Genomic DNA, 26,929 nt, shown 5'->3' with positions numbered 1-26,929 from the left:
ACACCAGTGCACACAGTAACACCAGTGCACACAGTAACACCAGTGCACACAGTAACCCCAGTGTACACAGTAACACCAGTGTACACAGTAACACCAGAGCACACAGTAACACCAGTGCACACAGTAACACCAGTGCACACAGTAACACCAGTGCACACAGTAACACCAGTGCACACAGTAACACCAGTGTACACAGTAACACCAGTGCACACAGTAGCACCAGTGCACACAGTAACCCCAGTGCACACAGTAACACCAGTGCACACAGTAACACCAGTGCACACAGTAACCCCAGTGTACACAGTAACACCAGTGCACACAGTAACACCAGTGCACACAGTAACACCAGTACACACAGTAACCCCAGTGTACACAGTAACACCAGTGCACACAGTAACACCAGTACACACAGTAACACCAGTACACACAGTAACACCAGTGCACACAGTAGCACCAGTGCACACAGTAACACCAGTACACACAGTAACACCAGTGCACACAGTAACACCAGTGCACACAGTAACACCAGTGTACACAGTAACACCAGTGCACACAGTAACACCAGTGCACACAGTAACACCAGTGCACACAGTAACACCAGTGCACACAGTAACACCAGTGTACACAGTAACACCAGTGCACACAGTAACACCAGTGCACACAGTAACACCAGTGCACACAGTAACACCAGTGTACACAGTAACACCAGTGCACACAGTAACACCAGTGCACACAGTAGCACCAGTGCACACAGTAACACCAGTACACACAGTAACACCAGTGCACACAGTAACACCAGTGCACACAGTAACACCAGTGTACACAGTAACACCAGTGTACACAGTAACACCAGTGCACACAGTAACACCAGTGCACACAGTAACACCAGTGTACACTGTAGCACCAGTGTACACAGTAACCCCAGTGCACACAGTAACACCAGTGCACACAGTAACACCAGTGCACACAGTAACACCAGTGTACACTGTAGCACCAGTGTACACAGTAACACCAGTGCACACAGTAACACCAGTGCACACAGTAACACCAGTGCACACAGTAACACCAGTGCACACAGTAACACCAGTGTACACAGTAACACCAGTGTACACAGTAACATAACACAAGAAATGAGGCACAAGAATCTCAGGGAAATTTATTAAGAAGCCGGAGATGAACTAGATCAAATTTACACTGATAGTCATCTAATTCGGTTAATGGCAGGGCTGGTGCAGCGTACACTGTAATTAGGAATAATGCTCTTCAATGCAGAAATGAAGACAAAACACGTATTGAGAACTATGCCTCTTCAACGCAAGCGGAGCTAACTGCCATTGTTATGGCGTTAAGATTTCATGAACGAAACACTAATGGTGCAGTGATCTTCACTGATTCAAAAGCAGCGCGACAAAGCCTAAGTAAAAAATCGGCCCGAAAATCTTGTGATAGTCGCTGAAATTAAGGGAGCTGTGAGGGTACTAATCAACCAGGGAAGAGTCGTCAAGTTTCTGTAGATCCCCTCCCATGTTGGGTTATGTGTGAATGAACGAGCAGATGTAATGTCAGCTGAAAGCACTGGAGGAGACCATATTAAATACTTCATACCCAAGACTCTGCTACAAATTAGAGGTATTATCAAGCAACATCACCGTGGCAAGGTAACTGAGGAAAGGAAGATAAAAGCACAAATCAGCAAATCTGTACGATGGTACAACATTGTTACAGCTAGCAATCCCAATGATTATGGACGAAGAGGAGGTGGTCGCAGGAGAGAATCAGTAATAGCAAAAATCCGTCTTAGACACAAATATCCATGGAGATTCGGAATGGAAACAACAGCTGAGCCGCGGAGTTGCAGAATCTGTGATGAAAGTGACGGACACCGCCTTGACCACTACCTGAGAAAATGTGAACACCTGAGAGACATTAGAAATATGTGTGGAATAATAAACCCCACATTGTTTGAGTTAGGAAAACACTATTTGTCATATATTGATACTGTTCTTAAAAGATTCCCCCATTTTGTACCCGCAAGGTAACGTAAGATTTTATGGGTTGACAGATGTTAATCTTCTTGTTTGAGGAGCTGTTCACTTGAGACAGTTAAGCAAGTCCCAGCTGTGTCTGGGTACAAGTGACAGGATGAACAACCCAGTGGAGAGTTCTTCCTATTGGGGAGTGTTGTACATGCTGCTACGGCGGTATGTCCACTCACAGGATGAGTCGCGCTGCCCAATAAACTCGCCCCTCGGGGCAAAATTTAAAAAATTAAAAAAATCCACCAGTGCCCATAAGACAAGGAATCAGGAAAGGGAGGGTAGACATAAAAAAGGAGACTACATGAAAGCAAGAAAAAATCTGGGAAGTGTGCGATGGGAGGAGGAACTTAGAGGGAAGACGGTCCAGTAAATGATGGAGCAAGTAAACCTGAGATGCACAGAGGCAGAAGAGAAATTCATAACAACATTAAGACTAAAAAGGGAGGCGAGAATACAATAACCCGTTGTTCAATAGACAGTGCCAGGAAGCAAAAGCAAACAAACAAGAAGGAGTGGAGGAAATAGAGACAGTAAAGGACAGATAAAAACCAATGTATATATGCAACAAGGCCAGAAATAAATGCATAAATATAAGAAGATAGGCGGAAAGAAACAATGAAAATGGCGTTTCGCGAGTGCTTTGGCCTGGGAAGATTGACCAGGCACCGATCCTTAACTGTAGCCTCTGTCCACCCAGCAGTTAATGGGCACCTGGTTGTTAAACGCTTTGGCGAGTCGTATTCCGGGGAAAATTAGGGTTAAGGACTTGCCCGAAATGCTATGCTTACTAGTGGCTGTTCAAGAATGTATGAACTCTTATATATATAAATACCAAAAAAAATAAAACGATATTTCTCTGAGAGCAAAGAAACAACAGAAACTCCTTCATAGCCATATAAGAGGGAAAATGACAGTGAAAGACTGAATGACCAGGTTACGAAAAAGGGGAGGACAGTATACAGGAAATGATAAGGAAATTTGTGAGGCACTCAGTGGCAGCTTCCATGGAGTGTTCACTACTGAGCCTGAACAGCTAGATGAGGAAGCAACCCCTCATGAGAGACTCATAAATATATGGAGGTAATAGCAGAGGAATTAAGGATACAACTAACATCACTCGACATAACTAAAGCTATTGGGCAGAACAATCACCATGGATGGTCAAAGAAGCTGCACATGCCTCAGCATACCTCTGGCACTAATCTCTGATGAATCCCTAACAGAGCGCTAATTGCCCAGCTGCTGGAAGACGGCAAATGTGGTGCCACTCTACAAGAAAGCAGATAGAGAAGAGGCGCTTAACTACGTACAAGTGTCACACAAGCATCCCAGGCAAAGTAGGAAAAAGTACATACATACAAAATGAGTACAAGCAGAAAGTAGGATTTCTAGATGGAGCGAGTATATACTATGCCTAAAGCCACCAATACGCACAGCGTTTTGGGCAAGATATAGGAAAACACATCTGGCTTATATTACTTCTTTAATGTTGTTGTTGCTGTTGTTGTTTAAGATTCGCTACTTGGAGCAAAAAGTCCCAAGTAGCACGGGCTATGGTGAGCCCGTAGACTTCTTTTTTAAATTGTATAACTTACATATTGTTTAATTGTTGCATTAAGTACTGTAAATTAGGGAAGTTCCCACGAAGGCTAATTACAGTTATGCACCATTTACGGGATATGCATTACTATTTATTATTTCTTACGTTAATTCAATATAATGCCACGTATTGTAAGCCTTATAATTTACTTATTATCTACCTCAATTATGATACTTATTGTAAGCCTTATAATTTACTTATTATCTACCTCAATTATGGCACTTATTGTAAGCCTTATAATTTACTTATTATCTACCTCAATTATGGCACTTATTGTAAGCCTTATAATTTACTTATTATCTACCTCAATTATGACACTTATTGTAAGCCTTATAATTTACTTATTATCTACCTCAATTATGACACTTATTGTAAGCCTTATAATTTACTTATTATCTACCTCAATTATGACACTTATTGTAAAAATAAATATTTAGTCCAGTAGGAGTATCATTCGCCTCCCAAAAATCTACACTCCTTGTTTTTATACGATTCTCTCTCTGGGTAAATTGTTACATAAACACACTGCCCAAAATGTTGCACACTGGAGATGAAGGCGAAGAGAACTATCAGGGGAAAGTGCCATGTCATTACGACTATATAGTACTAGGAAGGGGTCAGGATATGAATTAGGGATGAGACGGAGGGAAGGAATGGTGTCCAACCACTTGGACGAAGCGAGACCGTCAGTCTACCGTCCAGCCCAAGTGGTTGGGCTGGTTGTTACTGGAGATGAAGTTCGTCACAGTCACACACAACTTAATTGGTCCATCCCAGACCACTAATATATTATCATTTGTTAATGTCAAGTCAGTAAATTATTACATTAAATTTTCAGGATCTTAAGTCAAAGAATAATAAAGCAACAATGATCATTATAGAATAAAATACTTTATTTAAAACAAAAATGTTTACAATAATGATAATAATAATAATTCAGGGGCAGGCAGCCAGTTCTCAATCCTCTGTGGTTTAAGAATCATTTTCGTCCTCATCCTCATAATCTGAAAACGGATCGAACATAAGTAAATCTTGGTTAATGGTGCCTGGCCATTGGTCAAGCTCACATTCTTCGCCTTTATCAAGCTCTTGATGTTTATTGATCAATGTCTCCATGTCCTCTAGGCGGCACTGGTTCTCATTTCTCTCATTTTCTTTCTTTTCTTCTTCTATTTTTTTATCATTTTCTTGTTTAAAGAAATGTTGAAGTCTTTCACGTAATGTTATTTTTACCTCCGTTTTCTGGGTTGATTGTGATCGATATGACGACATTTTAGATCGAACTCGGGACAGTTTCTCTGCCATTGAGTAACCTTCAGGGACTGTAGTCGCTCCCTCTCGAACCTTTTTTCCTTGAGACAAACTCACTTCCCGCCGCAGTCTCTTGCCTCCTGCAGACGTAGACACGCCCTCCTCCTCCTCCAGAACTCGCTTCTGGCGCTCCTGAACCCCTGATGCCATTTTTCTTGTCTCGTCCTGGGTGGAAGGCTCTTGGGACTCCTATAAGCAGGAATACTGAGAGCTAAGGAGGCACACACACACACAGGTCTGAAGAATATCACAGATGGTGAAAACTTAGTGAAGATGAAGGTGATTCACGGGTGGGCCAAGCGGACGGGCTGGGGACCATTGGGAGTGTTTTAGTGAGCAGAGGTGAGAGAAGGTGGTGGTGTACCATCCACCATGTTTAGTGAGCAGAGGTGAGAGAAGGTGGTGGTGTACCATCCACCATGTTTAGTGAGCAGAGGTGAGAGAAGGTGGTGATGTACCATCCACCATGTTTAGTGAGCAGAGGTGAGAGAAGGTGGTGGTGTACCATCCACCATGTTTAGTGAGCAGAGGTGAGAGAAGGTGGTGGTGTACCATCCACCATGTTTAGTGAGCAGAGGTGAAAGAAGGTGGTGGTGTACCATCCACCATGTTTAGTGAGCAGAGGTGAGAGAAGGTGGTGGTGTACCATCCACCATGTTTAGTGAGCAGAGGTGAGAGAAGGTGGTGGTGTACCATCCACCATGTTTAGTGAGCAGAGGTGAGAGAAGGTGGTGGTGTACCATCCACCATGTTTAGTGAGCAGAGGTGAGAGAAGGTGGTGGTGTACCATCCACCATGTTTAGTGAGCAGAGGTGAGAGAAGGTGGTGGTGTACCATCCACCATGTTTAGTGAGCAGAGGTGAGAGAAGGTGGTGGTGTACCATCCACCATGTTTAGTGAGCAGAGGTGAGAGAAGGTGGTGGTGTACCATCCACCATGTTTAGTGAGCAGAGGTGAGAGAAGGTGGTGGTGTACCATCCACCATGTTTAGTGAGCAGAGGTGAGAGAAGGTGGTGGTGTACCATCCATCATCTTTTATTTATCCTAAGCTTGCAAGCAATGGATTACTCGTGATCAGCATGCTAGGAGTGATGGAGTCATTATGCTAAGAATGATGGAGTCATCATTATGCTATGAATGATGGAGTCATCATTATGCTAGGAGTGATGGAGTCATCATTATGCTAGGAGTGATGGAGTCATCATTATGCTAGGAATGATGGAGTCATTATGCTAGGAGTGATGGAGTCATTATGCTAGGAGTGATGGAGTCATTATGCTAGGAGTAATTCACCATTCGCCCTGAATGGTGAAGGACAGGGAAAGAGGTGAAGGGTAGGGAAGGTGGTGAAGTGGTAGGGAAGATGGTGAAGGGTAGGGAAGGTGGTGAAGGGGTAGGGTAGGTGGTGAAGGGTAGGGAAGGTGGTGAAGTTTAGGGAAGCTGCTGAAGAGTAAGGGAAGGTGGTGAATAGTAGGGAAGGTGGTGAAGGATAGGGAAGGTAGTGAAGGGTACGGCAGGTGGTGAAGGGTAAGGGAAGGTGGTGTAGGGTAGGAAGGGTGGTAAAGGGTAGGGAAGGTGGAGAAGAGTAGGGGAAGGTGGTGAAGGGTTGGGAAGGTTATGAAGGGTAAGGAAGCCAGTGATGGGTAGGGAAAGTGGCGAAGGGTAAGGGAAGGTGGTGAAGAGTAGGGAAGGTGGTGAAGAGTAAGGGAAGATGGTAAAGGGTAAGGGAGGTGGTGAGAGGTAGGGATGGTTTTGAAGAATAGGAAAGGTGGTGAAGGGTAGGGAAGGTGGTGAAGGGTAGGGAAGGTGGTGAAGGATAGGTAAGGTTGTCAATGGTAGGGAAGGTTGTGATGGGTTGGGAAGGTGATGAAGGGTAGGGAAGGTGGTGAAGGGTAGGGAAGGTGGTGATGGGTAGGGAAGGTGGTGAAGGGTAGGGAAGGTGGTGAAGGGTAGGGAAGGTGGTGATGGGTAGGGAAGGTGATGAAGGGTAGGGAAGGTGGTGAAGGGTAGGGAAGGTAGTGATGGGTAGGGAAGGTGGTGAAGGGTAGGGAAGGTGGTGATGGGTAGGGAATGTGGGAACCGACCTGTGAGATTTATATTTATTTAATTTATATGAATTTATATTTACGTTAATTTATATACTTCGATAGCAATTTGTATAATGATAAGTGGACTGTATTTCTGCAATAATCTCTTAATCTCACAAATCGATCCTCTACACATTAGGGGGGTTTATTAAATTAATATATATGCAGCCAATCAAACTACAGAATTAACTACATACATTGAAGAGGTTCCTTATCTTATAGTACAGCAGGCTAGTCCACCAGGTATAACTAGGGTGTAGACACCAAATTATCCTCTTTGAGGTAGCTTCCATATCACCCAGTAACTGGTGCACAAAATCTTGCTTCCTCGTCTTGACCTGTCAAAAGGGCGCTAGCTGTGAAGCCAGAATCCTATATATGACAAGTATTTCAGAGAAAACTGTACATGGAACATGAAGACCTGGCTTAATTACCTTTAGTTTGAGGCTTCCACGTGCTCTAACCGGGTAACCCTATATCCTGACATTAATGGCCATAAATGAATGATAAACGGGTTTCGGAAAGAACACTTAACTTGAATTTGTAGACAGCGTGTTGAAAATGGTACACCTTTGGTTTCCATAACACTACGTCCAAGTAAAATTAACAGGAGCCGAATTTGCTCCCGTGTGAGCCTCTGGTCTCGTACAAACAATGGCTGCCCTCCTTCCTCACTCACTGACGCCTGGCTTACATTGTCCACATGTCAGAAAGTGATAGAAGGGTCACATTTACTCTACTTTAATATTGATAATTAAGTTAATTTATATAAGATGTTTTTATGATGGTAAAGTCCAAAGACTAATGTATTTAAGAATAATTCCCACCATAATAGGTGGTGAATTATAATAGTATGTGGTGATGATATCCCGTTTTCTATAGACGGTAATTCCACTACAAGTTACGTTTTCTATGGGTAACTTGTTTATACAACACAGCTATTATCTGTATGATATATTAAATGGTGTCGGATTTTCCGACAGGGAAGGTGATGAAGGGTAGGGAAGGTGGTGAAGGGTAGGGAAGGTGGTGAAGGGTAGGGAAGGTGGTGAAGGGTAAGGAAGGTGGTGAAGGGTAGGCAAGGTGGTGAAGGATAGGTAAGGTTGTCAATGGTAGAGAAGGTTGTGATGGGTTGGGAAGGTGGTGAAGGGCAGGGAAGGTGGTGAAGGGTAGGGAAGGTGGTGAAGGGTAGGGAAGGTGGTGAAGGGTAGGGAAGGTGGTGAAGGGTAGGGAAGGTGATGAAGGGTAGGGAAGGTGGTGAAGGATAGGTAAGGTTGTCAATGGTTGGGAAGGTTGTGATGGGTAGGGAAGGTGGTGAAGGGAAGGGAAGGTGGTGAAGGGTAGGGAAGGTGGTGAAGGGTAGGGAAGGTGGTGAAGGGTAGGGAAAATGGTGAAGGATAGGTAAGGTTGTCAATGGTAGGGAAGGTTGTGATGGGTAGGGAAGGTGGTGAAGGGCAGGGAAGGTGGTGAAGGGTAGGGAAGGTGGTGAAGGGTAGGGAAGGTGGTGAAGGGTAGGGAAGGTGGTGAAGGGTAGGGAAGGTGGTGAAGGATAGGTAAGGTTGTCAATGGTAGGGAAGGTTGTGATGGGTAGCGAAGGTGGTGAAGGGCAGGGAAGGTGGTGAAGGGTAGGGAAGGTGGTGAAGGGTAGGGAAGGTGGTGAAGGGTAGGGAAGGTGGTGAAGGGTAGGGAAGGTGGTGAAGGATAGGTAAGGTTGTCAATGGTAGGGAAGGTTGTGATGGGTAGGGAAGGTGGTGAAGGGCAGGGAAGGTGGTGAAGGGTAGGGAAGGTGGTGATGGGTAGGGAAGGTGGTGAAGGGTAGGGAAGGTGGTGAAGGGTAGGGAAGGTGGTGATGGGTAGGGAAGGTGATGAAGGGTAGGGAAGGTGGTGAAGGGTAGGGAAGGTGGTGATGGGTAGGGAAGGTGGTGAAGGGTAGGGAAGGTGGTGATGGGTAGGGAAGGTGATGAAGGGTAGGGAAGGTGGTGAAGGGTAGGGAAGGTGGTGATGGGTAGGGAAGGTGGTGAAGGGTAAGGAAGGTGGTGAAGGGTAGGCAAGGTGGTGAAGGATAGGTAAGGTTGTCAATGGTAGAGAAGGTTGTGATGGGTTGGGAAGGTGGTGAAGGGCAGGGAAGGTGGTGAAGGGTAGGGAAGGTGGTGAAGGGTAGGGAAGGTGGTGAAGGGTAGGGAAGGTGGTGAAGGGTAGGGAAGGTGATGAAGGGTAGGGAAGGTGGTGAAGGATAGGTAAGGTTGTCAATGGTAGGGAAGGTTGTGATGGGTAGGGAAGGTGGTGAAGGGTAGGGAAGGTGGTGAAGGGTAGGGAAGGTGGTGAAGGGTAGGGAAGGTGGTGAAGGGTAGGGAAAATGGTGAAGGATAGGTAAGGTTGTCAATGGTAGGGAAGGTTGTGATGGGTAGGGAAGGTGGTGAAGGGCAGGGAAGGTGGTGAAGGGTAGGGAAGGTGGTGAAGGGTAGGGAAGGTGGTGAAGGGTAGGGAAGGTGGTGAAGGATAGGTAAGGTTGTCAATGGTAGGGAAGGTTGTGATGGATAGGGAAGGTGGTGAAGGGCAGGGAAGGTGGTGAAGGGTAGGGAAGGTGGTGAAGGGTAGGGAAGGTGGTGAAGGGTAGGGAAGGTGGTGAAGGGTAGGGAAGGTGGTGAAGGATAGGTAAGGTTGTCAATGGTAGGGAAGGTTGTGATGGGTAGGGAAGGTGGTGAAGGGCAGGGAAGGTAGTGAAGGTTAGGGAAGGTGGTGAAGGGTAGGGAAGGTGGTGAAGGGTAGGGAAGGTGGTGAAGGGTAGGGAAGGTGGTGAAGGATAGGTAAGGTTGTCAATGGTAGGGAAGGTTGTGATGGGTAGGGAAGGTGGTGAAGGGGTAGGGAAGGTGGTGAAGGGCAGGGAAGGTGGTGAAGGGTAGGGAAGGTGGTGAAGGGTAGGGAAGGTGGTGAAGGGTAGGGAAGGTGGTGAAGGGTAGGGAAGGTGGTGAAGGATAGGTAAGGTTGTCAATGGTAGGGAAGGTTGTGATGGGTAGGGAAGGTGGTGAAGGGTAGGGAAGGTGGTGAAGGGCAGGGAAGGTGGTGAAGGGTAGGGAAGGTGGTGAAGGGCAGGGAAGGTGGTGAAGGGTAGGGAAGGTGGTGAAGGGTAGGGAAGGTGGTGAAGGGTAGGGAAGGTGGTGAAGGGTAGGGAAGGTGGTGAAGGGTAGGGAAGGTGGTGAAGGGTAGGGAAGGTGGTGAAGGGTAGGGAAGGTGGTGAAGGGTAGGGCAGGTGGTTGTAACAAACTAGGCTGGTTGTGAGAATTATTCCAGAAGGTTCCAGAAGTTTCGTGTAGGGACCTGACCTCAACAACGCACGTTCACCTGGGGATTAGCAGGTCTGAGTCACAAATGGCGGGCGTCTCTGTTCATAGTTGCGTATAATGAATCATCCTATAGTATTCAGTAATTTAGAGAAATTAGCCTTAATTCATTTTGTATTAAAATTGTATTGTATAATATTACTGGGTACAATATCAAGAGTATTCTAATTATTGAGTTAAGTCACCATCAGTGACGTCACGAACCAGATCTAAGTTGTAAGGCGCGAGTGACCGGTGGTCATAGGTCATCAGTTGACATGTACACTATTTCTCAAAATTCAAATAACCATTTTGGGGAACGGGAACAGCTCTGCCGTTAGATGCTTGTGTAATTTAATTCCAGTAAAATAATTCAACCAGTCTGGATCAATTAAGTACAACAGAGGTTAATTGTTCCAGACTGGGTTTTTTTTCAGACTATTTTTTTTTCCGGGACTCGCCAATAGAAGGTCGCAAAATTGTCTCCTTTGGCCTAAAGTCGGCGGTACGAGGGTATACACAGTTGGTGTTTACGACCTAGTAACCTGGTGACATCAAGAAACGTCTGAGATGACGTGAGCAATGATGGAAGACGAGATTCACCTGTTCTGCAAACAAGCAACCCGCGTCTACGACCTTCTGACACCACTCCTGTTACGAGAGACACCGTTGGTACATCCAGTCCTGCTCTGCTGTGGTCATCTGCGCCGTCACGTTTAACATCAAGACTGCCGTGTGAACTGTGATTGATACGAAGGCGTGTGGACTGTCGGGAGCAAGATCAATGTCCGAAGTAACAGTATTCTATAGCTGTCACTTGGCACTCAGCACTACTACACTCTGTCGTCATTCAGGAGTACCGGATGGGAGTACAAGAGGACCAGGTATTGATGTCTACACATGGGGAGAAGCAAGATCGACACCGTCATCGTCAGCGACTACATTCAGCATCCAGCAGCGTCGATTTTTTTTTTCTCGATTATTCAATATGAACAATTGATACAAACAACAAAGTGGCTCTGAACATCTGTGTAAAGAATATCTGGACACTTTTGTTTAAATGTTGAAAAACAGATTTAGAATCACAATACTTTTTAAATGTTGAAAAACAGATTTAAACTAATTCTGGTATAATATATGAAAATTTTACTCTATAAATTGGTCAGTAATTAAAATCGAAGCCCCTGTGACATTGTTTAAGCCCAGAACAAACGGTTATGGAAAATTATGTCGTGTGCTACTTTTTCAGAATGTTTGAACACAGGAGAGGCGGACCAATATAAACATTGACACTCTTACAGTGAGTGAGAACACTTGGCTGTACAGTCAGCTGAAACCTGTGATATAGTATAGGAATTTTTTATATATATTTTTAGATACATGTAATAAACGTTAGGTGTGTTCCTTAACATGTCAAGGTTGTAATTGATGGGGAGTGGTTAGTACCCGGATGTGAACCTGATAGTTCCGTAGTACGCTCCCGGATGACTGAAAGTTCAGTCTGAAGATATAACTGTAATATTTATGTTTGAGCACGGTGTGGCCGGCTCTAGAGGACACATGGACTTTGCTAGTGAAGAGCCAAGAGAGTTTAATAGCTAGTCTTTGATGGTAGAGTAGGGACATGTTATTTAGCTATGTCAGTAAGGATAGGATGTATGTTTCCTGATGTTAGAGGATTGGTGTCAGTTGACAGCTGAGAAATTTATGAATTTAAACATGTTGATGTTGGACACTCAAATATTTGTCAAATTTTATTAGTTAGGTTAGCTTTTGTTTGTGGCATGAGTTGAATTGTGGATTTGGATACTAAACCTCGTGATTTTTAACAAATTAACAAGGTTTACTAAGTGCTTGTGCGGGGGGGTTGCAACAAACTAGGCTGGTTGTGAGAATTATTCCAGAAGGTTCCAGAAGTTTCGTGTAGGGACCTGACCTCAACAACACGCATTCCCCTGGGGATTAGCAGGTCTGAGTCACAAATGGCGGGCGTCTCTGTTCATAGTTGCGTATAATGAATCATCCTATAGTATTCAGTAATTTAGAGAAATTAGCCTTTATTCATTTTGTATTAAAATTGTATTGTATAATATTACTGGGTACAATATCAAGAGTATTCTAATTATTGAGTTAAGTCACCATCAGTGACGTCACGAATCAGATCTAAGTTGTAAGGCGCGAGTGACCGGCGGTCATAGGTCATCAGTTGACATGTACACTATTTCTCAAAGTTCAATTAACCATTTTGGTGATCGGGAACAGCTCTGCCATTAGATGCTTGTGTAATTTAATTTCAGTAAAATAATTCAACCAGTCTGGATCAATTAAGTACAACAGAGGTTAATTGTTATAACTTAAACCTTGCTAGTAACTTGGTAAAACTTAGACTATGCGGAAGGATACAATGCTCTAGTCTGGGGAAGACCAGACGAGGAGAGATCAGTGTGGACTCCAGATCAACTGGGGGAGGTCAACCCATCTCACCTCTCCCCCAAGACCAGCCCAACATCTTTAGCTGGTCAACATAGAGGTATAGTTGCTATTGTTATTTATAGGGATAGTCAACTCATTGCCGTTCAGGTCAAGTAGGGAGTGAACATATTTAGATTTTGTTTTAGTTTTCTTTTAATAAATTAATTAGTTAATAAATTGCATTTGTATTATTTCCATGTGCTTGTTATATGTACAGTATATGAACTTGTCCTGGTCACGTGGTCCACATGAGGCAGAGTTGAATTGGGCGCCGATTCTAATATCGAATCGGAATTCATCATTCCCGTGTAATTAATTTCACACTCTGAGTTTCCAAGGTCATCGGTTACTAGTGGGGATCAAGCCCCAAGGTTGATTAATTAGAATGATCGATCCAGACCTCGATCATTGCTTAGAGTTACTGGTCTGGTGGTGGCGGTGGAGGCGACTCTAGGGTTTTGCTCAAAGCCTAGGTCACGTCATACTGGTTGTAGAATCCTAAGTCGGTCAATCGTCTTAGGACCACGTGGCGTGGAGTCGGCATTAGTAAAAGTTTTGGAGTCCCTTGTAGAGAATAAAAAGTAAGAATACGGGTAGAGAGGGAAAAGAAGGAGGAAAGATAAAACGAGAACCCCTCCCCGTGTTACATGGTGAGGGGTAGTAAAGGTGGTGAAGGATAGGGAAGATGGTGTAGGGAATGTCGTTGTTATGACCACACATACACCCGTATGATCATGCTGTGGCTGGTGTATGATGCTGTCAAACTGTATAGTGTTATCCAGGTCTATTTGCCTAGTATCACAAATATTATTACATCCATCTTAATCTCTTTTTTTGACAATACTCTAGTATATATTAACTATTGCCATAATTTGTTTGAAATACCTATACATATTATGAATTATTACCAAATGCGTGTGGGGTGTTTCTTTTTTGCTTTCACGACTGCAATGCGTACGTCGCCAATGTACATGTGGCAGACGCTTCACGAAGCTGTCGGAATTAGCAGAATAGAAAATACGAGAGCAACCGTACAGGGCCTGGGAGCAAGGTCGAGTTAGAGTCCTTGAGGGTCTCTTCTCAGACTAGCCTCACCTGGTCCTGCTCCACGTTGATCGTTGGAATCTCCTCAATGATTTAACACTTTAAGGGACTCCTAGGGTCCTCATCACAATTATAGTTTGTGACTTATAGGCAACTCGGTGTTGAAGACACTTAGAGCTGAAGGCTTGTGTAATATTTGCAGTATTCAGAAGTGGTTCAACGGAAACACCGCATAAAGCTTAACAGTAGTTTATTTACTAACTTAACCACTAATACAAAGGGTGCTTGATTTACTTTAGATTGGCGTCAGCAAAGCTATGGTTATATTAGCGAGACTCTTGACGTCTGGCTAAACGACTCGTATCCACTCGTGGAGAAACACCTAACTTAACACAGTTAACAGCCAATCATTAACACGGCAACCTAACTGCCGGTATGCAAAGGGATCACAAGAGTTCCAACCGGATACTCGGTAATGGTGATATGCAATAAATCAACAACTACACTGTCAATGGGGACAGGCAATAACATGCACAATAATATTATCACACAATAACTAAATGTGTGGTGTGTGTGAAGCTCACATTCACAGACTAGTAAAATGCCGTTATACCACACAGATAAACACGCATTCATCGTCGACTCACCTATAACATGTGACAGGTATGAGAAGGTGAGAACTGTGGTTGATCCGTCAGATCAACACAGACACAATAAAACAATGACAAGATCTTGTACTTACAGATAAGGTACCTTTCCTTACTCACTCACTCACTCAGGCACATTTATACAAGCACTCGTAGGTGGCCTGACAGCTGGTTTCGCTCGTAGACACGGAGGGTACTTGCAGTAGGGCGGGCTGTATGCTTAACAGACAGACACACGCACACACACTGGCACTGGCGATGAGTAAGGTGGTGACGTCACATAGTAGTGAGGGCGGCGGCGGCGGGAGCCTCGAGGTACTGAGGTACTGGGGTACACGCTCGTGGCGGCGGCTGTGGTACCATGCAGGTACACTTGTGGTAAAGTCACACGCAGGTTACGTAGGCGGCGGCACTGCCTTAGTTCACTCTAAGTCACTCACAACGATCTTTGTCACCAGGGGTTACCTGATACCAGTCTGTTTCGCTCTGGAGATTTGTCACTTTAGGCTTCTGAATAATATATTCCCACTCGTGATTCTGGCCGAGTGTGACGTATAATCTTCAGACTCTGAGTTAACTTGACGGTGAGGAATAGACGGTGTTCAGTCTATTGGCCGGTAGACTGAACAGAACACGTCCACTTTGCTAGAGATCCCTCACAAGAATGCCTGAAGCTCAGGGCGTCTTGTGGCACACACAAGGGGATTACAATTTGACCAATGGCATTGCAGCAAATGAGCGGGAACCAATCATATTAGCTCGTTCGATGAGCAGTAGGAGAGGTGACGTCATGAACACGTCACGAACACGTCATAGCTGTTATTGTCCATCGCACCGGTTGACCCCAGAGGTCAGACGCTGCTAGCGTCTCCCCTCTCCCACGCGGGCACCAGCCATGTGCTCACTGACCCTTGGTGGCAAGTATGCTTAACTCCCTGTATCTACTTCCTGCCTGGACATACGGCGGCCTCCGTATTATGAAAGTGTTCCTGGCTAAGTGGGCATTCTGGAGATACCCAACATGCCAGGTCACTATCCAGGGTTAACAGAAATAGGAGTGTGCACAAGATCGGTGCACTGTGCACAGCAATGAGCCATTCCAGTCAGCTGTGGGAGAATCTTGAGAGAGACACTCTCTCACAATGCGTATACATTTGAGTTCATAGCAGAAGCCAAATGTCGTGTATCGTGCAACTACCATTATATGTCTATAGTATGGAATGCTATGTATTGTTGTATAGGACATGCTATGTGTATTATGATATAGAATGTATACATTTATATATATCTGATGTATTACTAGCATGTATACTGTGATCTATCAATACTTTTATTCATTTATACTTAGGAAATCCTCCCTTATCCCCCCCCCCCTCTCTGCATGGCATACCATCTCCAGTCAGTATATCCATGTCTAGTAGATATGAATTCTTCGTGTGATTGTTTATATATCATGATATATGAGAAAGCTGGATGAATGCGCAAGCCATAGATTACCTAAGAACTCTATCTGACCCGGCCAGGATTCGAACCCATGCCGTCCAGGATCACCCCTAAACATGCACAGTACCGTGACCACCGCACCAATGATCGTCTAAAAAAGACGATCATTGGTGCTGTGGTCACGGTACTGTGTACGTTTAGGGGTGATCCTGGACGATAAATTAGGTACATTTTGTTTTTGTTTTAGAATGAGGCAAATGTTGGACAGCTTTTTTAACGCATTAAGGAGTGAGTTCCATAGACTAAGTCTCTTTATTTGCATAGTGTTTACACAGATTAAGTTTGACTCTAGTAGGGAGTTTTACGACATAGCCCGTCCCCTCCATTTTGGGATGGAGTGGTTTCGGCCATGTCGAAAGTTGTGATAAGGTTGTGGGAACGTTTGGGGTAACATAGGATGTTTTTCGGGGACGTGTTGCCTGATGTACGATAAATATGGGGTAAGTAGTGTTCGAGTGAGGTGTGTATTGTTATGAGAAGGTCGAGAGAACGTGGTAAGTATTTTTTTTATTAGACGAAATTTGACGTTTTCTGTTTAAATTTAGGAAAAGAGCGATTTTCTGTAGTAAATGAGAGGACGAGATTGGTAGATGGAGAAGTGGGAGGAGAATAAAGTCTAAAGATGACGGTGAGTGGGTGAAAGGGTCATAAAGATTTTAGGCTCCGCCCCCAACTTTTTTGACAGAGGGAGCGCGATTGTGATTAGGAGCGGACGCTCTTCTAAGAGTGGAAAGAAGAAGAATGATGGGATATGGATTAGGAGGAGAACAACATAGAATACAGGAAGAATAAGGAATAAATAGGGAAGCAGCATTAGGAGGTGAGCAATATAGAATACAGGAAGAATAAGTAATAAATAGGGAAGCAGCATTAGGAGGTGAGCAATATAGAATACAGGAAGAATAAGTAATAAATAGGGAAGCAGCAGCAGCAGCAGGAGGAGCTTCACCAACAGCAGGAGGATGAGTAGTAGTAGTAGTAGCATCAAAGGAAGCGGGAGCAAGCTCACCAGCAGCAGCAGCAGGTGCAGGAGCAAGGAGCGAGGAAGTAGCTTCAGGAGGAGGGGCTGCAGGAGGTGCGGGAGTGGGCATAGGGAGACTGATGTATAACAATAATAAACTCAACCTAAAAATAAAGGAAAAGGTCCAGCAGTGGATAAGAAGGATTTTAATTAACAGTAAAATAATTAAAACTTACTTAAGCGTAGCAGAGCCGATGCGTATGGTGTTTGTCTCACAAAGGTAGAAAGCATACTGAACATTTTTCACTGTACATCACCTGTACCCTTAAACCACAAGATGACCGTTGGTTGTTGTCTCAGCCAGGCGCCCGCTTGGGCAGCGGAGCTAGGGGTGGGCCGGAAATGGTATCTGTTGACAGAGATCTTCATAATCTCCAGCACTTTGATATTATTACAGTATCGCTCAGATTCTTCTCTATTTCTAAATAAAACAAGGAGTACAGGTAAACAGCTATTCACTCCCTCACTTTGTTGGACCAAGCTTTCTAAAAGTGCATTCTCCACATAATGTAAGCCTTGTCTCCATCACGCGTCTGCTTGCTGGGGTGACTGTCAGCACGCTCGCACGCTCACTCGCTTAGTGGGGACAGGCCATTTCACTCGGGAAGAATATACATATATACATATATATACATATATATATATATATATATATATATATATATGTCGTACCTAATAGCCAGAACGCACTTCTCAGCCTACTATTAAAGGCCCGATTTGCCTAATAAGCCAAGTTTTCATGAATTAATGTTTTTTCGTCTACCTAACCTACCTAACCTAACCTAACCTAGCTTTTTTTGGCTACCTAACCTAACCTTACCTATAAATATAGGTTAGGTTAGGTTAGGTAGGGTTGGTTAGGTTCGGTCATATATCTACGTTAATTTTAACTCCAATTAAAAAAAATTGACCTCATACATAGAGAAAAGGGTTGCTTTATCATTTCATAAGAAAAAAATTATAGTAAATATATTAATTCAGGAAAACTTGGCTTATTAGGCAAATCGGGCCTTGAATAGTAGGCTGAAAAGTGAGTTCTGGCTATTAGGTACGACATATATATATATATATATATATATATATATATATATATATATATATATATATATATATATATATATATATATATATATACATATATTAGCTGGGATTAGCTTTTCCCATAGATGCATGGATCGATGGATAGTTTGTTTTCTTCACATCAAATGTATAATTCCATTATTTCCTTTCCTATTTCAAAAAGATAGAATTTTAGAAAACATATTAGGACTATCTTTCCAGGTAGTGATGTTTAACTTTGACCTTAATATCCTTATGCAACAGACAGATGGTTGGTTGGTTGGTCTTTACCTGCTGCTGCTGCTGCTGCTGCTGCCGCAGTTCACTGTTTTACAACCTTGCCCATAACGTTTGACCACATACAAAGGATTTAGAAGTAAACATTTATATATTTTTATTCTTTATTGTTATTAACATGCACACATGCGCATTTAATAATAATAATAATAATAATAATAATAATAATAATAATAATAATAATAATAAAAATAATAATAATAATAACAACAAGCATTATTCTACAGTCATCATTTCTTGAAGACCAGCGCTCTCTCGTTCCACACGTTGAACGCTGCTCTCCACCACCTGCAGAAAAAAGATCCTTTATATTACCTGTCAAATATTATCTCTCACCTCCCCATACACACAAACATATACATTACAATTTATTTATTATTAAATATTTATCTTACGTCTACAGTCTATCTATCTATCTATCTATCTATAACTAACCTCTCTATTAAGCTATGCGATTTCTCGGCACAATTTCTCATAGTTTTCATTCTCATTTAAGCAGAAAGTCTGCAAGCAAGAGGGCATTTTCATCCTCTCATAAGTAAATCTCATCACTTTTGCATCGTTCTTGCGACATTGTCCATATTTAAATTTTTCATCAAAGTGACGAAGGACATCCTCCAAGGTTAGACCAAAAAGATGAAAGACGAAATAAATTGCGTAATTCCCACAAACATAACTGTACAGGCTTTGCAATCTTCTTTTTATAATATATAGTTCATAATCTCGGAAGTATGACATAATCTCTTCTTCATAATGAGAATATGTTCCTATACTGGGGTTGGCATAACTGTCCAGTATAACAATCTCGCGTTTTTTATCTACACTTTCGATGACATAGAATAATATCCAGTGTCCCATTTTATTAGTAGATCCTGAGACTAGGGTATTTATTATGAACACCGCAGGTCTTCGTCTATGCAGCCTTTTCACAATTTTCCGTACATCATTACCTAGGAAACAACCTAGATAATCTACCTTCCGACCTAATTTACTCCTAATAGCTTCATTTATTTCCAAACAACTCATATTTATCCTCTAGTTTTGCAAATAACTCGTCGCTCAGCGTTAATGCTGATCACACCAGTCGTCGCTCCATAAACAAGTATGACTTTATTTCTATCTACCCCTTGCTTAAATTCCAAAGCGATCCGTAGGTTTCCACTCTTTTTAAGCGGGATAGTATCGTCTATATTCTCTGGTTGTAAATTAAAGGCGAGTATTGTTCCTCCATCTGCGTATGCGTCATAAGTCAGTACATTATCTTTATCAAAGCCTAAGGCCTGGAATGCTGTATAATATAACTTGGCACAGTTATTTGGGGAAGTCACAGCCGATATTAATAATATTAGTACTGTTCTGTTCTGAGTTAATAATACTTTACTCAACCCGCAGTTTTCTAAATAAAGAGGGTTACGATTATATGCTCCAGACACAGCCTCCATATCAAGAATTATCATATATAGACGTCCCGGTATGACTGTACCCCAAGGCTGGTCTAATGTTATCCACCGCTGCCCCGTTCCTAGGATATAAGTGTTATATAAAGTCTTATATAAAGTTTTATTAAAAGTATACATTATAGGAGAGCTGTTCTGCACCATAGCTTTATTAACAGCTGCTATCCCCGCTGGATAGGGTACTAGTTGATCAATCCAGAGGCGTGCTGATTTAATATAATATTTAAAAGCGGCATTTTCATTATCGCTGAGTATAACCCATTTTTCAGGTTGATGTTCGAGCCTCGCTCTAATGTCCACATTGTCCAAAACATATTCACTAAGCGAGGTAATATCAAGCATTAGTTTAAAGCAGGTATTCACTCCTATCGATTTCACCGCAGTCATCTTCTGCTTCTGTTCGGCCTTTGCATTAGTAAAATAAGAGGCTTCTATTTTGTGCGGATCAACAACATTAAAAAATTGCGAAAGTTTTTCATAGCGTCCAACCTTACATCCGGAAATTGTAGTCATCAACTTTATGTATGGCCAGAAAGAGAATAATGAACTTGTTTCTACTACTGTTTCGTTAAAATACACAATAGCAGATTTGAATAGCGTTTGTGATAATCCATTTACTAGCGACGCAGTTTTTGTATCGCCTATAAGTGACGTTCCATCTTCTTCAGTCAAATCTATACTTAACTCCAAAGCGATAGATGATAACTCCACCAGCTGTCCATTCACTCCCTTTATTATAAATTCCAGATAAGTGTTTGTAAACTTATTATACTGACCGGAATTCACTGGTAGTATATCTACAGTTTGTCTGCTTGCAATAGTTGATTCCACTAATCGTGGAGAAAATACTTTAGGGAAAGCCTCACTAACAGCCGCCGTATAGTGGTCTAATGGGACCTGCAGTCCAAGCACGCTACACTCAGACATGTTCTCCCTTTAAACTGTACTTGTTGACTGAGAAGAATTTATGATAACACGACAATATATTTCCTTTTAGTGTATCGTTGAATATTTACTAATTTTTTTTTTTTTCTGCACTCTCCCTCCCAGAATTTGTCTACCCACTCCTTTCAATGTTTCAACTCCTCGTTTCTTAAGAGACTGTTTAAAAGATTTGTTGTCATTATTAACATCCTGTAAGAGGTTCTAACCCAGACTAAGCGCGGCAGGGGCTAGCGTTCTCATTAAGAAGGGTGCTGCTCTTCTCGCTATCCCGCTTAAAAACGATAGTATCCCTCCACCGCGTGTATATCCTCTTCTGCTATTGAAGATCCGTATATATCCTACCCCACCACCACCTCCTCCTCTAGGAGCGGATAGTAGTAAGAATAACTCCTCAACTGAGGGGGGGAATGAAGTTGACATGCATCACTCTGAGTATTTCAGTAGAATGAGGACAGCACTACGCGAGTGAGTATTATATACCACCAACTACCGCCCGTACATGTAAGACTGCAGTAGTGCATCCCCGCTCATCAAAATGTATAGGCTTACCATCAGAGTCTCTAATAGTAATACTAACACCATCTATCATATTAGTATTAAGACGTACATATAGTTTCTTATTGTTGTCATTATCATTTAATGACAACAATAAGAGACTATACAAACTAATTGTCCGTTTAATTAGATTACATCCAAAATATTTACAGATTAGTTACCATATCTTGTAGGGACTATCTTGTCGCAATATATGCAGAGTATATCAACTCCTCCTCCAGGCATTGGTGGGAAGAGGCCTGTATTTACCACTCTAGATGAGTTTTTCGTTACAAATATATCGTAGTCACTATCTGGACCTATGCCTAACACTTTGCCAAGCCCTCCCCCGAATGATAATGCGACTCTGCATACATTTCTATATCCTCCCTCGGTGCTTATATTCTCTTCACCAACCAGCGTATTTATTTTGTTTCGATTAGAAGAGGAATCATACTTAATAAAGTTTGTTTCGTATTTCGGCGAAAATTCTTTAAACGCCTTTCCTAAAAAACTAAGTTTGGTGTTAGTTGAAAATATGTTGGCAATTTCTACATTAATGGCGTGATTAATTTATTTTATAGTTCCAGCCAAAATGTCTCTAGCTAATAAATATTTTGAATAAAAATAACTCATTCCCTTCTCCTTATTGTCGCATGTAACCCCGAATATACGCATCAGGGTCGTGATGTTTAATGACATAAAGGGACGATGGAAGAAGCAATTTTTGCAGACACATTTCGTGCGCTCTTGTCGGATCTAATTCTAGCTGATTAAATAAACGATTTTGGAAAGACCCTGGATTATTATTAGGAAATAAATGCCCATCCGGTGCGCTAGTAGCTTATATTACGTGGGTATCCATAGGTCTTTCTCCATACTCGTCTTGCGAGCAAGTAATATAACTTACACACCCACATTACATTATATATGTACTTACCTTGTTAAAATGGCAGCCAGGTTGTATTCCTCCTACTACGCAGAGGAGGAATCCTTCGAGCTGCTGCTGGTGGTTCAGTCTTCACTGCTAACTTCACTCTCTTCGTTATTGGAGGGTCGTACACTTGCTTCCCTGCAGCATCATTGCGGAATAAATCTTGCAGTGTAGAAGTCATATTGAAAAATAGCTGAACCAGAGGCAATTTCTCCGGTGAAAATATAGCTTTTTTCTGTTATCATTTTGTGAATGACGTCATTTAGTATACTCACACCGCTGACAGGCGTCAGCGGTGTGAGTATTCCATTTAGATCCCATCGTACTTCTCCTCGCTCATCAAAATAATTCAACAAAGATTTTGCATACTCATAATCTTTCACCTTAAATTTCAGATCTATTAAATGTTTGAAGAAGGGATTAGCGCTCAGCTGAGGAGGAGCAGGAGTGGGAGGGAGAGGGGGAGGAGGAGGAAGAGGGGGAGTCGTTGAAGGGGGGGGGGACATGAAGACGAGTCGAGGGCTGGCTCCGCTCCCCATTCACACGCTCCATTATTCTACCAGGTACCAGATAATACTCTCGCATATTTTTTTTTTTTTCAATTTGAGAACATCCGCGTAATTAAACTGGCGGCTATAGGCAAAATAATTGATAAAATACTTCCACCTCGTTAACTAGTTAATATCTGTTTCTTAGCTGATACAGAGGGCTTTTTGCAAGCTAATGATCGGATAAGTAATTTGTATTTTTTAGCTTCTTAACGGCCTTAGCTGGTACAGGTAAATTATTTTGTAAAAAGTTATTAAAAATTTCAGATAAACAATTTATATGAGGTTTCTTCAATTTTGCCATTAATTGCTTTCTCGAGGAATAGTTTACCTTTGATAATATCTGGATCAACTCCTTGTATTTATGAACCAGGGGTGTCTTCATTATAAACGGAGAATGTTTCCAACATCAATCCACTGATCAAATGACTTATCATAACCAGCGTATCTAACTTTATACTGTATTTTACCTCTTACTCTGCGTTTGCGCAAGACCTGTTCAGTATCGAAGGATGGAGAAAGCTGTGTAGGAGTTAATTCCTCGCTATAGAAACCTCCTTCTATTTCCTCACCATTGAAATCTTTCAGAAAGTATAATGGGATACACTGCCTCCTATCAATACGTGTCACTGTAAAGATCTCACGGGTGTTCTGCTGCTTAAAGCCCTTCTTAAACTTGGAAATGCGGTCTGATAGTGCAATACGCACAGTATTGCTGACAGCCAGACGAGAAATGATTTCTCTCTTTGTTTTGCTCGTGGTTTTATACATTAAGTTAAATTGGTCAGCGTACTCAGCAGGTGATGATAAAGCGTGTACCTCGGTAGGGGTCTTTCCTTTCAACCCCCTTGTGTGGAGAAGAATTATACATTTTTACAATTTCTGGTAAAGCTTGCATATAATTTAAAGTATTGTGGGCGGTCATATACTTGTAAAGTTTTCCCTTTAAAGTTCGTATAAACCTCTCAGCGATGGAGGCCTTAGTCTCCTGAGAAAATACGCTATATAACTTGATGTTCTTTGATGCTAGAATTTCTTCATTTGACTGTTATAAAATTCCCCTCCGCGATCTGAATTTATTTTGCGTGTTCCCTGTGAAAGAGGTTGTCATGTTCACAGAAAATGGTACCATCCGTTTTCTATGTGCGGCGGAGCAGACGCCAGAGAGAAGGTAAACAAGAACGTACAGGACGCCCGCCAAGCTTGGTAGCTACTAGTCATGTATCAGTTTAAGTAGTAAAGTCAGTAACCAAGCAATGACTTTATATCAACCCTACAATCAAGACTTCCTCAGTAACACACAAACACCACATTGGCGACGAGGATGAACTGGGAACGCAGGTATTTTGTTCAACTTCAAACAAGGAAGGAGCATGCTGTCTCGCCCAGAGGAGGAAGGAGAAGTCGTGCTGTGAGCACCATACCCAATGCTGTGTGCTAACCAATGCTTTGTGCTAAACGATGCTATGTGCTAACCAATGCTATGTGCTAACCAATGCTATGTGCTACCCCAAGCTATGTGCTGACTCAAGCTGTGTACTGAGTAATCTGAGCCAATGCTGTGTACGAAACGACGCTTTGATGTGTACAAAACCTGATGTTGTGGTTTTGAAACGACGCTTCGTGCTACAAAATTCTTCACGCTGTGAACAACTGCTGTGCCAACTGCTGTGCTGCTGTGAGTAGGAGCAACACATATACACCAGTGCTAGGTAAGAAGTCAGTTGCTGCTGTATTGTGCACTGTTGTGAACTTTTGCATTAAAATGCTTGTGTGCTTTGCAAAATTAGAGTAATTACAGTGAATTCTTAACTAACATATACAGTGCAGTAAGTGTTTAGTATTCTGAGGAACATTTTAAGTGATAAGTTACATTTATTCAGTAAAAATGGCAAATATAAATCAGTTTCCTGCATTTGATCCTGACTGTGACCAGACAAATCTGTCATAGAGGTGGGTCAAATGGCTTAAAAGGTTTGAAAATTTTTTGATAGTTTCTGACATCAAAAGTGCTGAAAGAAAGCGTGCCTTTCTACTTCATTATGCAGGTGATAGAGTTTGTGACATCTTTGACACACTGAAAGACACTGGTGGTGCCAAAGATTATGACATTGCCAAAGCCAAACTAACAGAGCATTTCAAACCAAGGCAAAATACTGCAATGGAAATTATGCATTTCAGGAGAGCCAAACAACTCTCTAATGAAACCGTTGATCAATACCACACACGTCTGCAGGGTGTAGCAGCCCATTGTGAGTTTGCTGATGTTGACAAAGAAATCAAACAGCAAATAATTGAAACATGCACATCTACACGTCTTCGTCTAAGAGCTCTAGAACTTGTTGATGATGACAGTTCTCTTACCAAGATACTGGATATGGCTTGTCGAATGGAAGATGCTGCACATGATGCTCGTGTCATGGAGTGCAGTGCCAACAACGGTTCTGCCACTGTTACTAACAGCGATGAGGTATGTAAGGTTCAGGGAGGACATCGTAATCAAAGAAGATATCATGCCAAACCTAACAGTAAATTGAGCCGAGAACCACATCACAACTGGGGTCAAGGAACAAGACTCAAGCAGTCACAACGATTCACATCAGAGGGTGTCAACAATAAATGTTACAATTGTGGAGGAGACTACCCACACCAAGATAATGTTTGTCCTGCTCAAGGTAAGAAGTGCTATGAGTGTGGAAAACTGGCTCATTTTGGTGCTATGTGTCGTTCTGCATTAAAGAAACCACAGTCAGTGAATAAAAGCACTGTACGAGGATCAGGTCATAGGGATCGAGGTGGTAAACACAATATTGCACCTCATATCCAGAATGTTAATAATGTACAAGACAACATTTCATTACAACCAGTCTCAGATGATAGTAAATGTGATTATACTCATGGAGTACAAGCAATCACAGAATGGAATGATCTTCCAAACAACCCAGAGACTATAGCATACATTGCTGGTATTTGTCTCAAAGTTCTTATTGACACTGGATCAAACATTGACACCATTGCTGAGTGCCACTATAAAAAATTTAAAAAACAGTTCCCAAAGCTTGAGAACTATAATGGCAAAGCCACTGCCTATGCTTCAAAGGTAGCCTTGCCAGTGATTGGAACTTTCACTGCAGAATTAAGTCAAAGAATGCAATGCTCATTACTACATTCCATGTTGTTAGGAATGCAAAGGAGTCTTTACTCAGTTAAAAGGCTTCAACCAAATTGGGGCTACTTCAGCTTTCTAATGCTGTAGCAGTGGAATCTGCAAACAATGTTGATGCTATTGTTGCTAAATTTTCTGATCGATTTAAATCCATAGGTTGTTATACTGATAGCAAAGTACATCTGCATATCAACCCAGATGTAATTCCAGTTGCCCAACCACATCGCCGACAACCATTCCATACTCGCAAGAAAGGCGATGCCGAACTGGATAGGCTGATGGAACTAGATATCATTGAACCAGTAACAGGCCCAACACCATGGGTAAGCCCAATTGTCACTCCACCAAAGCCGAAGAATCCAGATGAGATACGCATTTGTGTGGAGATGCGTGTTCCCAACAAGGCAATAATGCATGAACGCCATCCTACACCCACTGTAGATGATATGATCTACCGCTTGAATGGTGCAACTGTATTCAGCAAGTTAGATTTAAACAAGGGCTATCATCAGCTGGAACTTGATGAGGAGAGTCGCTTCATCACAACGTTTACAACACATCGAGGTCTGTATAGGTACAAGCGCCTGAGTTTTGGTATCAACAGTGCTGCCGAGGTATTCCAGCACATCATCAGCCAGGTATTGCAAGATATACCTAATGCTGACAACATGTCTGATGACATCATTGTTTATGGCCGTACCCAAGCTGAACACGACAAAGCTCTTCGTGCAACATTGCAACGCTTACGTGAAAAGAATTTGACGCTAAGCCGAGCAAAGTGTGAGTTCAATCAACATAAAATTGAATTCTTTGGACATGTACTTAGTGACAAAGATCTGTCTCCAGATCCTAAGAAAGTTGCAGATATCAAGAATGCTGCACCTCCTTCAACGTCCACTGAAGTACATAGTTTTCTGGGAATGGCAAACTACTGTTCTCGCTTCA

The sequence above is a fragment of the Procambarus clarkii genome, chromosome 37 (genome assembly GCF_040958095.1).
Source record: "Procambarus clarkii isolate CNS0578487 chromosome 37, FALCON_Pclarkii_2.0, whole genome shotgun sequence".
NCBI lineage: Eukaryota > Metazoa > Arthropoda > Malacostraca > Decapoda > Cambaridae > Procambarus > Procambarus clarkii.
This window is presented reverse-complemented; position numbering follows the sequence as displayed.